This window comes from Bubalus bubalis, chromosome 5 (genome assembly GCF_019923935.1).
Source record: "Bubalus bubalis isolate 160015118507 breed Murrah chromosome 5, NDDB_SH_1, whole genome shotgun sequence".
NCBI classification, from domain to species: Eukaryota; Metazoa; Chordata; class Mammalia; order Artiodactyla; family Bovidae; genus Bubalus; species Bubalus bubalis.
The window spans coordinates 51636838-51649661 of NC_059161.1; the positions used below are offsets into that span (position 1 = coordinate 51636838).

At 44.7% G+C, this 12824-nt stretch overlaps 1 pseudogene; it reads left to right on the top strand.

Annotated features, from left to right (window-relative positions):
* The first annotated feature begins 10905 nt into the window (after positions 1–10905).
* Positions 10906–11139, top strand: LOC102414494 (annotated as a pseudogene).
* Positions 11140–12824: the final 1685 nt, after the last annotated feature.

Below are 12824 nucleotides of genomic sequence, written 5' to 3' on the forward strand. Positions count from 1 at the left end.
AGCCAAGTGTGGCAATATAGGCCAGTGACAGGAAATAGGGCTTTTCTGAGTTAGGGTTGTACATTTTACTGTGCTGCTTTTAAAAACATACTTTTAAATTTCTTTAACAACCTTGCTTCGTCAAATCACCTTCGGGAATAAAGCAAAACTGTAGTACCACCTGAAACTATTGTCTGTACTTTTGACTTTAAAGGTTCACTGTCTTTTCCCAATAAGAATGGCCTGAAAGTGTTCCATCTTTCTAAGTTATGATGAATGAATATCCATTAAACATAGTTTCTCACCTCCAAGCAACTCACAGAGCAGTCAGGGCAGCTGCCCTTGGTGCCCAAGGCGGCCAAGCCGAGGCACTTCTTGCTGTAGCACCTGGAGCGGCCATTCCATCGAAAAAAGCACTAGGTAAAAATTTTAAATGAGATCATTTTTAATCCCAGGATACACAAAGGAGGATAAGAAATATAATCAATGCATATTACCTGATCTGCTATAAACAATATTTACACAGTACCATAGTTAAACACTACCAATATTAACTGAAAGTATCGAAACTGTTATCCTGCAAGGGGAAGGGGAAGGAAGGGCATGAGAAGAGAAGAAATGTTTGCCATATCAGAACATCAGTGGATAAATTCTAAATTTGGTAGATCAAGGAAAGAAATATAAGCACATTACTTAGATATATGAAGATAAATACCAGTAGAAACAGCTCAAAGAGTATATTTGTTTTCTATTGCTGCATAACAAATCACCGTAAACTTAACAGTTTAAAACAACATGTTTGTTATCTCACAATTCCCTTGGGTCAGGAGTCTGGGCATGAATCTTCTATAGAGTCTCACTAAGTTTAAATCAAGGCATCAGCTGGAACTGTGTTTTATCTGAAACTTGACTAAGAAAGAATCATCTTCCAAATTCATTCAGGTTGCTGGCAGGATTAATTTCCTTGTGGTTGTATGACCAAAACCCCCTACTTTTTATTGGCTCTTAGCTGGCAGTCATCCTCAGGCTTCTAGGCCACCTAAAGTCCCTAGAGGCCACAGTTCCTTACCATGAGGGCTTCTCCAACATGGCCACTGACTCTATCAAACCCATAAAGAGAGACTCTGACTCCAGACTGCCAATAAAGAATCTTATATAACACAGCATAATCATGGGAGTAATCTTCCATCACCTTGCCATGGGAGGCAGGAGATGTGAACTCCAGCAGGCTGGGACCATTGGGATCACCCTAAATTCTATCCACCACAAAGAGGTCCTTAACTTTTTTGATAAGTAAGTCAAACAAATTACATAAAAGAGGATGAATGAATGCCTCCCACCCATTTCCTAGCCAACACGATCTCTTCCCTGGGAGGCAAAAAATATAACCAGTTTCACTCATAACCTAACAAATGATTCTGTGTATATAATACATGCACACATGCACACTTTATTCCTCACTCTCTCAGCTCTCTACTCAAATGTACCAGGTCTTTCCTAAGCATTCTATAAAAATGATGATACATATATATCTTTTTTTCCCTTTTTTGCATAACTGGTAGCATGCTATACAAACACACCTGTATCTCTTTTTATGCTTCATGTATCCTGAGTTCATTTTAAATTGGTACATAAAGAGGTTCTTCGTTGTTTTTTCTGCTGTGGTATAGCATTCGTTGACCCTTTGATGGACGGTCAGGTCATTTCCAACGCTTTTCTATTGTGAAGTTAGATATTTCTAATGCTGCAATAAATATCTCTGAGGGCTAGACTCCCCTGGTGGTTCAGTGGCTAGGAATCCACCTGCCAATACAGGGGACACAGGTTCTATCCCTGGTCTGAGAAGACCCCACATGCTGAGGGGCAACTGAGCTCTTGTGTCACAACTGCTGAGACTTCGTGCTGCACCTACTGAAGCCCCCGCACTCTAGAGCCCGTGCTGTGCAATAAGAGAAGCCACTGCACTAAAAGCCCACGCATCACAACTAGAGAAAGCCTGAGCACAGCAACAAAGACCTAGCATAGCCAAAAATTAATTTAAAAATAGTAATGATTCAGTTCAGTTCAGTCGCTCAGTTGTGTCCGACTCTTTGCAACCCCACGGACCGCAGCACACCAGGCCTCCCTGTCCATCACCAACTCCCGGAGTTTACTCAATCTCATGTCCACTGAGTCGGTGATGCCATCCAACCATCTCATTCTCTGTCATCCCTTTCTCCTCCCGCCTTCAATCTTTCCCAGCGTCAGGGTCTTTTCAAATGAGTCAACTCTTCGCATGAGGTGGCCAAAGTATTGGCGTTTCAGCTTCAACATCAGTCCTTTCAATGAATATTCAGGACTGATTTCCTTTCGGATGGACTGCTTTGATCTCCTTGCAGTCCAAGGGACTCCTAAATATCTTTAAAAATGATCTCTGAGGGGAGGTCATTTTACTATAGTGTTGCCTCTGGGGAGTGGGTAGTGGGACAGGAAAGGGCAGGGATCTATTGTTCTCATGATAAGCCTTGTGTACCACTTGGTCTTTTTAACCATGTGCGCATATTACGTGGGTAACTCTAAGAGGGCTGTGTGATCTGTTCGAGGGGTGAGGCTGGCTCCACGGGAGGCTCCTCCTGCCCTCGCCACCTTCAGAACAGGCTTCCAAGTCCCTCTGAGCTGCTAGTACTCACTCCCACTCAGGCTTCATTCTTTTCCTTTCTCAGCACTTATTGAGCATCTGCTGCATACCAAGAACCCAGAGACTGGAGCTCCAGAGAAAAATTCCACTTCTCACTCCAGGCAAAATATTCCACTTGCCCCTCTTAATATATGAGAGTAAACAGGCATACAGTCCTCCTGAGCTCTCAGGAGAGAAATGGGCTTCCAGCCCCTTCAGCCAGAGCCAGAGCTGCTCCCAGACTGCAGGAAGTACACTGGCAGCAGCCACCTCCACGCTGGGGAGCTTGGGAATTGTTTGGTGTTAAAGTTCTACATTCCAGTGGGTGTGAGGGGCAGTGCCCGCAGCTTCCCTTGTCACAGTCACCTACTCCATCCTCTGCAGCCCCAGCAGTCACTTCTGGAACACTGCCAGCCCCCTGGAGGTCCCCGTTTGTCACCTTGTAAGACGTCCTCCCCCCCATAAAAGGGAAAGGCTAGAGAGACCCTCCGTGCCTCCCTCATTCCTTCCCCCTCACTGTCAACTACAAATTGGTGCTTGCCAAGGGCATTTGCCATCTGCTTCTGCAGAGATTGATCCTTGTGCTGCTGCAGCTGTTGAACTTCAACATCCCCCGAAGGAGTTCAGGGTGGAGAGTGAGGCACTCTGTGCTTTAGGGAAACTGGTAGAACAGGCCTTCGGATAGATGTTTTCAGGAACTGATTTCGTGATCCTAATCCTTGCATCTCTTCATATCTAGAAAAGTGGTGAATCCCTTCATGGTGACATCAGCTCCCCATGACTAGCAGAAAATCTTTTGTTAAGTAAACGATTGAGTGCATTGAACTCCCCCTTCACCAAAATCTTATATTTTGACCTTCCTTCACTGCCTCTTTAGCTATCTGAGGTGCTGTCTCTCAGGCTGCAGTCTTCATTTTGCCCCAAATAAAATTGAGCTCACAACTCTCACATTTTGCATCTTTATAGTCAACACCACCTTCCCCTGTCCCCTTCCTCTTCTAACTCCAGTTTGTTTTCCTTCATCACAATTGTTTCTCCTTTTCTTCTCCTCATCCAGGGATTATCTTGGCTTCAGCCAAATCCCCGAGTGTCCATGGGGGGCTGAGACCCTGTGATCCTTCACCTGCCATCTCCCTTTGACCCAGGAGACAACAGAGTCTAGTGTTTGCCTGTGAGAAGGGCACACGCCTGTTTTAACTGGGGAAAACACTTGGCCTTCGTACTTCATTTCTCCATAACAATGCACAATGATGAACTTGATCTCCATCAGAGTGATAGTTACTGGCAGTCTCCTGCCTATAAATATACATAGACTTCCTTGATGGCTCAGATGACAAAGAATCTGCCTGCAATATATGTATGATTCACTTTGCTGTCCACCTACCTGAAACTAACACAACATTGTAAATCAACTATATTCCAATCAAAAAAAATTTTTTTTAATCCACTTAGTCCACCATCAACTTGCCCACATTTCTTCAGCTTGGCTGTAAGGACTTGAGGCATTTCATCAGATGCTTTGCAGAAATCAAGGCTACATTCCAACATGAAATTTCATCAAAACTTTACCTTCCAAGGCTCCCTGAAGTAATAAACCAACACCCAGCAAGCCCTCCCCCACCTCCCTGAGTCTTCTGGTGCTGTTACATCTAACAAGTTGACATGGCCCTAACCAAGGTGCTCCTCCACCCTCCTGAAAGCCAAATCAAAAAGGTTGGTGGGGTTTGGAAGCAACAGTAGGCAGTGGGATGAGGTAGTGTGAAGTGTGATGGCTGCTGCCAAGTGGCAGAAATGAGATTAAAATGGACCCAGAAAGGGGCTGGTGCAGCAGTAAGGAGATACACTCTCCCATTAGCCCAGGGTGGCAGCCTGAAAGATGCACTAGGGCCCCAGGCTTCTCTCTCCAAGCTCTTCCTCCTCCTCTGGAACAGGGCTGCAAACTGAAGCCTGTTGGCATCATGCCAAAACCCTAAATAGGCGAAGTTGGTCCTGGGGGACGTGACAAATGAACTGCATGCAAAGTATGCCTGGCACATCAGCAGAGCTCCCCAAGTGTTAGTTATTGTTATTATTATTAAGATCATCATCAGCATTATTACCACTATTATTAGAGAAGCAGTTGTGACTCAACCCCAGACAACCACTGTCCTTCAACAAGGCAGATGTAGTGATGCTAGATTTACCAGTTTGTCAAAAAAGCTGCAAATCTGGAGTTTTGTTGAAAATCTCTCCTTTTTTCCATTTGGCAACTAATGCGATTAGAACAAAAACCAACGGCTGCGTGGACCAGACGAAATCAGTCCGTGGGCCACCCTCAGGCCCGCACGCTCAGCCCTGGAGATTGCGGCAGAAGCTCTGTGCCAGGGATCCTGTGACCTCTGGGGATTAGGAACATGGTTGTGACAGTCTTCCAAACCTCCTTGTGTCCCGCACCCCTACACACACACACACACACACACACCACTCTGGAAGCACTCCAGGGACTTTACATGGAGCCCTTGAGCCCGACAAGGGGCCAGCTGTCCTTCCCACCTGGCAAGGATCAGTGCAGGGAGAACAGTGGCCAGCCAGGGAAAGAAGGGTTCGCATAGAAGTCTTCAAGGAAGAAACCCAGGGTCCATGCTTACACACAGCACTGGGGGCTCAGCCTCTACTTGGTGGAGGGAGCAGAAGGAGCCAGCCATGGACCATGAGTGGCTCCCCACTTCTTGGGTCTCTTCTCTCTTGAGCAAGAATGAGCTTGAATCAGATAGGTCCCTTCTGCCTCCCACCCTCTCTGATGCCCTCTTGCCTTAGAATCGTGGCTGCAGTGACCACCACTATGAAAGCAAGGTGGCTGTGGTCACAACAGGTATGTTGAAACATAAACTAAAGGGGTGAAGCACAGCTGCAAGGAGGTCCAGAGAACTCCCACACCTGCTTGAAACTGGCAGATCAAAGGGGTGGAGCGATTCCCCGCGGTGCCCTGCAGCCTGTCCATGAACCATGGATGGACTGGGGGGGAGCGTCTCCCAGGAAGAATGGTTGCTGCTTGTATCAGTAGTTCATACCTTTTTATTACTGCGTGGCATTCCACTACAGGAACGTATTTTTATTAAGTGCTTCCTAAACACCAGGAGGGCTTCCCTGGTGGCTCAGCGGTAAAGAATCCACCTACCAAAGCTGGTGACAGGGGTTCCATCCCTGGGATAGGAAGATCCCCTGAAGAAGGAAATGGAAACCCACTCCAGTATTCTTGCCTGGAGAATCCCATGGACAGAGGAGCCTGGCCGGCTATAGTCCATGTGGGTGGCAAAGAGTTGGATACAACTTAGCGACTAAACAACAACATACAGCAGGAATGTACTAGTGAATTCACATACATTATCTTTTTTAGTCCTCAAATTGATCTGCAAATAGAATAGGAATCTCCGCTTTACAGCTGAAACAAGCAAGGCTCAGAAAAGGCAAGTAACTTCCCACAGGTCACACAGCAGGTAAGTGGAAGAGTCAGGATTTGAACTTGTCTCTCTCCACTGAGCCATACTGCATGGGCCCTTTTCCTTCTGAGCACGTGTCTCAGGATGCCTTTGACCTTCCCTTCTAGCTCCACCCCTTAGGCTCTGGGGCACACTGGAAGGGCCGAGAAGCCCTGGCCCTAACTCCTCCCCTGACGGTAAGACTCTGAGTACACTGAGCTCCAGATTTTTTGAGTCCAGATTTTTACTGGACTCAACTTGTTTTGTGCTGAGGTGGAACACTCTCCCCGAGCCTATCAATAGAACGAGGCGGAAGGGTGACCATGCGGCAGATGGCACGTGTGGGTGGAGCGGCTCCTCTGTCGTGTTTCGCGGTGGTGAGAGACTCCGGCTGTGGATGCCGCCACTTCCCTTCCCCTCCATCCCTCAGCCCACTGCAGCTGAGCATCTTCATTCACGGTCTGCCTTTTCTGAGTTCCAGGAGATCCCGCAAAGGCCTCTGGGAGTGAGGCTGTAGGTCTAATAAGCACAGGATTCTCAGGCCCCGACCTGAGAATCCTGAGGGCCACCTTCTGCCTCGTGCCCCCAAAAGCCACCCCTCCAAGTTCCCTGCAAAAAGGCAGGAATCACTGCCGCTGGGGCCTGCACTCAGTGATTTACATCCTACCCCGCCTGACTCTTCTGGAAATGGAGTAAAGTCTCAAAACTTGCAAAATTGAACAATGTATTATTTAGAGGTATGTGTATTTACTACGATGATAAAGAAGAGCCAAAGAATTGCACACTCAAAATCAGGATGGAAGTCATACCCATTAGAATGGCTGTTAAAACAAGCACACAGAGAAAAACACATGTTGAATGTGGAGAAATTGGGACCCTTGTGTGTTGCTGGTGAAAATGTAAAATAGTGCAGCCATTGCATAAAACCACACAGCAAATCCTCAAAATATTAAACATGGAATAACATTTAATCCTGCAATTCCCAGTTCTGGGTGTATAAACACAAAAAGCAGAGACTCAACTATTTGTGAACTAGTGTTCATAACAGCATTATTTACTATAGCAAAAGGTGAAAACAACCCAGACATCCATCAGTGGATGAATAGGTAAACAAATAGGAAAATGTGATGGAAACATGCAATAGAATATTATGCAGCCTTTAAAAAGTAGAAAATTTTTTTACAAGATTGAACCTGCATGACATTTTGCTGAGTAAAAGTAAACCAGTCACCAAAGGACAAACATTGTATGAATCTACTTATGCCAAATACCTAGAGTAGCCAAATTTAGAGAGAAAGAAAGTAAAACAGTGGTTACCAGGGCTGGGGAAGAGAAGAATGAGGAGGTATTCTTTAACTCAGCTTATTTAACTTTAGTTTGGGAGTATGAAAAAGTCCTGGAGATGGACACTGGTAAGAGTTGCACAACGTGAATGTTCTTAATGCCACTGAATTGCACATTTAAAAATGATTAGAATGGAAACTTTTATGTTATGTATATTGTACCACATTGCAAAACAAAAAAACAAAAGACAAGATGGTGACCACTACAGGAGGAGAAAAAAGAAAGGGCTAGAAAGGGCCACAACTGTACCAAGGGTGAGTACCCAGGTACTCAGACTATTATACTTGTTAGGTACATTGCCTATATCCAGCCTGCCTATATACACCTATATACACCGCCTATATATGCCTGCCTCCTCTGCAACCACACATGTATACTATGTACCTTATTTCACAGGTTCTAAAGCACACATCTTAAAAAATTTAATCTCTCTAAAATTGAATGATCTCACACATCTCACAATCAATGTGGTAAGAAAAATATCCTTGTGCCATAGTTTACATGGTAGGCTGTTATCTTTCTCTGTGGTGTGTAAAATAATAATGCTTCTGGGACTTCCCTGGATGTCCAGTGGTTACGACTCCATGCTTCTACTTCAGGGGGCATGGGTTCAATCCCAGGTCAGGGAACTAGGATCCTGTCCAGGGAACTAAGATCCTGCATGTGACACAGCACGATCAATTTAAAAAAAGATACTTCTGATGATGGTGCCTAAGAGTAGATGAAATAAGGGTATGTAAGCAAAAATATTTCATAATAAATTTTTATTTTTTTTATTGAATTATAGTTGATTTATGATGTGTTAGTTTCAGGTGTACAACAAAGTGATTGAGATATATAGATATAGATATTCTTTTCCATTATAGTGTATTACAAGATATTGAATACAGTTGCCTGTGCTACACAGTAGGTCCTTGTTGTATCTGCTAATCCCAAACTCCTGATTTATGCTTAATCACTCACATTTCCCCTTTGGTAACCATAAATCTATTTTCTATCTCTGTAAGTCTGTTTCTGTTTTGTAAATAGGTTCATCTGTATCATATTTTAGATTCCACATGTAAGTGATATCATATGATATTTGTTTTATTCTGCTTGACTTACTTTACTTAGTATGATAATCTCTAGATCCATCCATGTTGGTGCATTTGGCATTATTTCATTTTTTATGGCATATATAAATATATATATATATATATATCACATCTTCTTTATCCATTCATCTGTTGATGAACATGATAGCTTATGGTGAACGGTGTTGGATTCGTGATCCCCGAAGAAGATTTAGCTTCGGGACCAGGGACCAGGCTTGGTCACTCAAGAGCTTTTGTGTAGCAGAATTTTATTAAAATATGAAAAGGAACAGAGAAAACTTCTGACATAGACATCAGAAGGGGGACGGAGAGTGCCCCCCTGCTAGTCTTTAGCAAGCTGTTTTATGTCTGTTAGAAAGCTATTAATCAGATAAGAGAGACACCTCAAGGCTGACGGAGTTTCACCAGGCCCCTCTCCCACAATATGCATTTTTGAGATAGGATGGCTCGAGGTGTGTCATCTCCCAGCCATAAAACAATTGATGTGAATACTGGTTTGTTGAGCTATTATCAGCCCAAGGTTTGAGAAAAGAAAAAACGTTAGTCTTAGGTGGAACCATTTTGAAGAAAGACAAATTCCAAAGCAAATACATACTTTCATTTACATAGCTTAAGAAAAACATTTCCATAGAGAAAGCTCCTTTCAATTTTGTATGGAGAAGGAAAAAAATCTGACACTTGTAGTTTGTTTCCTCCCGCCGCTTAAGGGAGAGAGAAAAAATGTCTGACACTTGCGGCCTATTTCCTCCGCTTGGAGACCCCTAGCCTTCCTGCCTTTTACCCTCTCAAACACTTGGGTTGCTTCCATGTCTTGGCTGTTGTAAATAGTGCTGATATGAACACTGAGGTACATGTATCTTTTCTAAGTAGAGTTTTCCACAGATACAGACCCAGAAGTGGGAATGCTGGATCATATGGTAACCCTCTATTTTAAGTTTTTTAAGGAACCTCCGTTCTGTTTTCCATAGTGGCTGCACCAATCGTGTAGGAGGGTTCCCTTTTCTCCACACCCTTTCCAGGATTTATTATTTGTAGACATTTTGATGATGGCCATTCTGATCAGTGTGAGGTAATACCTCACTGTAGTTTTGATTTGCATTTCTCTAATGGTGATGTTGAGCATCTTTTCATGTGCCTACTGGCCATCTGTATGTCTTCTTTGGAGAAATGTCTATTTAGGTCTTCTGCCCATGTTTTGATTGGCTTGCTCTGTTTTTTGATGTTCAGTTATATGAGCATAGCATGTTTTAAAATAGCATCTCTACTGACATAATTCACATACAATACATTCACCTATTTGAAGTATACAATTCAATGGTATATTCACAGAGACATGCAATCATACAATTTATAGTCTTTTATGATTGACATTTTTCACTTAGCATGTTTTCAAGTCTCATCTGTGTTGTAGCATTATACACTGAGTTTTTAAAGTGACCCATTCATCCTTCAACTCACTGGAATCTGGCTTCTAAATCTACCACTTTATTAAAATGTCTTGTGTTGGTTACAAGTGATTCCTCATTATACAGTCTAGCGGCCATTTCTCAGGCTTCACTTTGACCTCATTCAGCACAAACATGGGTTGGGTGTTAACTAAATGCCAGTTTCCGTGGGCATCACTCACCTCCTTCTCCCTGACATGCCCCTTCCTTCGATTCCACACCTCGTGCTCATTCTCCTGTTTCCCTGTCCGGGCTATCTCTGTCTGCTTCTTGCATTCTCCCTTCCCCTCTCCAAGGCTTGTTGTTGGCATTTGTCCCCTTCTTTGACATTCTTCCAGTGATATCAGCAGACTGGTGTCCTCCACGATTAGGCCCTCAATCTGATAGAACATAATCAGGTTGTGTCTTAGATAGCATCACCAACTCAATGGACATGAATTTGAGTAAACTCTGGGAGATAGTGGAGGACAGAGGAGCCTGGTGTGTTGCAATCCATGAGGTCACAAAGAGTCAGACACAACTTAGCAACTGAACAACAACAACAAATCTTCAACTCCAGCCTCTGTTTCTCCAACTGTCTGCTAGACCTTTCCTCCTGGCTGTTGCACAGCTACCTGACATGCCACACTATGGGGAATCTCTCTTCTGCATAGCTCAGCACTTCCCTTAAGTCATTTAAATTCTGCCATGTACTCTTTCATTCAACAAAAGTTATTGACTCCACTAGATGGTTGGTCTTCCCTCACAGCTAAGTTGGTAAAGAATCTGCCTGCAATGCAGGAGACCCCAGTTCGACCCCTGGGTTGGGAAAATCCCATGGAGAAGGGAAAGGCTACCCACTCCAGTATTCTGGCCTGGGGAATTCCAAGGACTGTAAAGTCTATGGGGTCGCAAAGAGTCGGACACGACTGAGCGACTTTCACTTTCAGATGATTGGTCAGGCCAAATAGCATCCTTGTTTGATTCCCTTTCTCATATTTACTGGAGCAGGAGGTACTGGAGCAGCAGCAGATATCCTGCGCCTGGCATCGCTCAATCCAGATGTCAGTTGGGACAGAAAGAATAACCCAGAACCCTGGAACAAACTGGGTCCCAATGATCAATACGAGTTCCACCCAAATGTAGATTACAGCAACCTGAAGATAGAAGGTCCAGATTCCTAAATGAAATGTTTCACTATAAAGCTGCTTAGAATGAAGGTCTTCCAGAAGACATCTGCACAATTTATCGCTTAGTCAGGAAATATATCCCTTTAAATGCACAAAATCATGTTGGTGTATTGTGTTGGGGTTTACACTGATTAATAAATAATCTGAAATTTTTTAAAAAAAGGTTATTGAGAATCTGCTGGCTGTTCAACGTACTAAAGACTTGGTAGAAAAGAAATCAAAGTCCCTTCTCTCCAAGAGTATCCCCTCTTTCCAAGAGCTTCCCTTCTAGTGGGAGATCCAAGGGGGTAAATGTGAGCCTGCAATATGGCAGGTGGTGATGAGTTTCTTAAAACAATTAGATAGGATAGGAGGATCAATGGACTTCCCAGGTGGCACTAGTGGTAAAGAGCCTGCCTGCCAATGCGGAGACAGAGGTTCGATTCCTGGGTTGGGAAGATCCCCTGGAGGAGGGCACGACATCACACTCCAATATTCTTGCCTGGAGAATCCCATGGACAGAGAAGCCTGGCGGGCTGCAGTCTACAGGGTCGCAAGGAGTTGGACATGACTGAATCGACTTAGCACGCAGGCATGCACACAAGAGGATCAAAAGTGACAGCGGGGGACTTCCCTGGTGGTCCAGTGGTTAAGAATCCAACTTCCAATGCAAGGGATGCAGGTTCTTTCTATCCCTGATTGGGGAAATAAGATTCCACATGCCATGGGGCAACTAAGCCCATGCAATGCAACTAGGAAGCCCCTTCACTCCACAAGGAAGACCCCCCACAGCCAATTTTTTTTTTTTAAGTGACAGTCGGGATGTGCTGCTTATTCTCTGTTTGCTGCCCCTTCCTCCCATACAATTCCTGCACCACCCTCCCTCCCAGCCCTGTTCCATGCCCCAGGGACTGGCCCATAGGGATTCTTTCACCCAAGGTCCCCCGCCCTCTGCCTTCCTGTTGGCTTAGGCAGAAAAAGGAGACGAGAAAGCAGGAGGCAGTGGAGCGCTAGCAAATGTTTATCAGCCAGCTCACCGAAGAAAAGCACCCTGATCTGTAGCATTTGCCCATTTCTGTGGTGCAAATACTCCACCTTGAGAGATTTCAAACTAGCTTGATATTAGAGCTTAAAAGAGTTGAATACAGGGGGCCCTGAAATATTAACTGGGTTCAACACACCATCGATGGGAGCAGAGGGAAGTGTGAGAGCATCTTCTTAGCTTCTTCTTGTCCTTAGCCCTGGCAGGGACTGCACCATGCCCTACAGGACTGCAGCTCGGGACAGCAGCGCCTCTCGGGCCACTCCAGCTCCAGTGAGATGCTGAAACTCTCATTCCTTCCTACCACCGCTTCAGGCCTGGGACTGGGGACTGCTTCTCAGTGATGCTTGTCCCTGGGTGCCTCGCTGTCACTAGTTAGTTCCCTTTCCCTGCTCCTAACTCTTCATTAATGCTCTTCAAAATCCCTATGGAATGTACCTCCCATTTCCCAGGCGACCCAGACTCATTCAGGGGACTTGCCTTTTTCCATAGAGTGCACAGGAAGGCTTTTCTGGTAAAGCACAGAATGAGGGAGTGGGAAGCAATTTAGGTGTTGGTCCTGCTGCCCCTCCTCCAGTTTCCCCACCCCATGCCTGGTAACCATCTCTCTTGTATTTGATTTCCTGCAGCGCCAATCCTAGTTCTTTGCATGTATCCA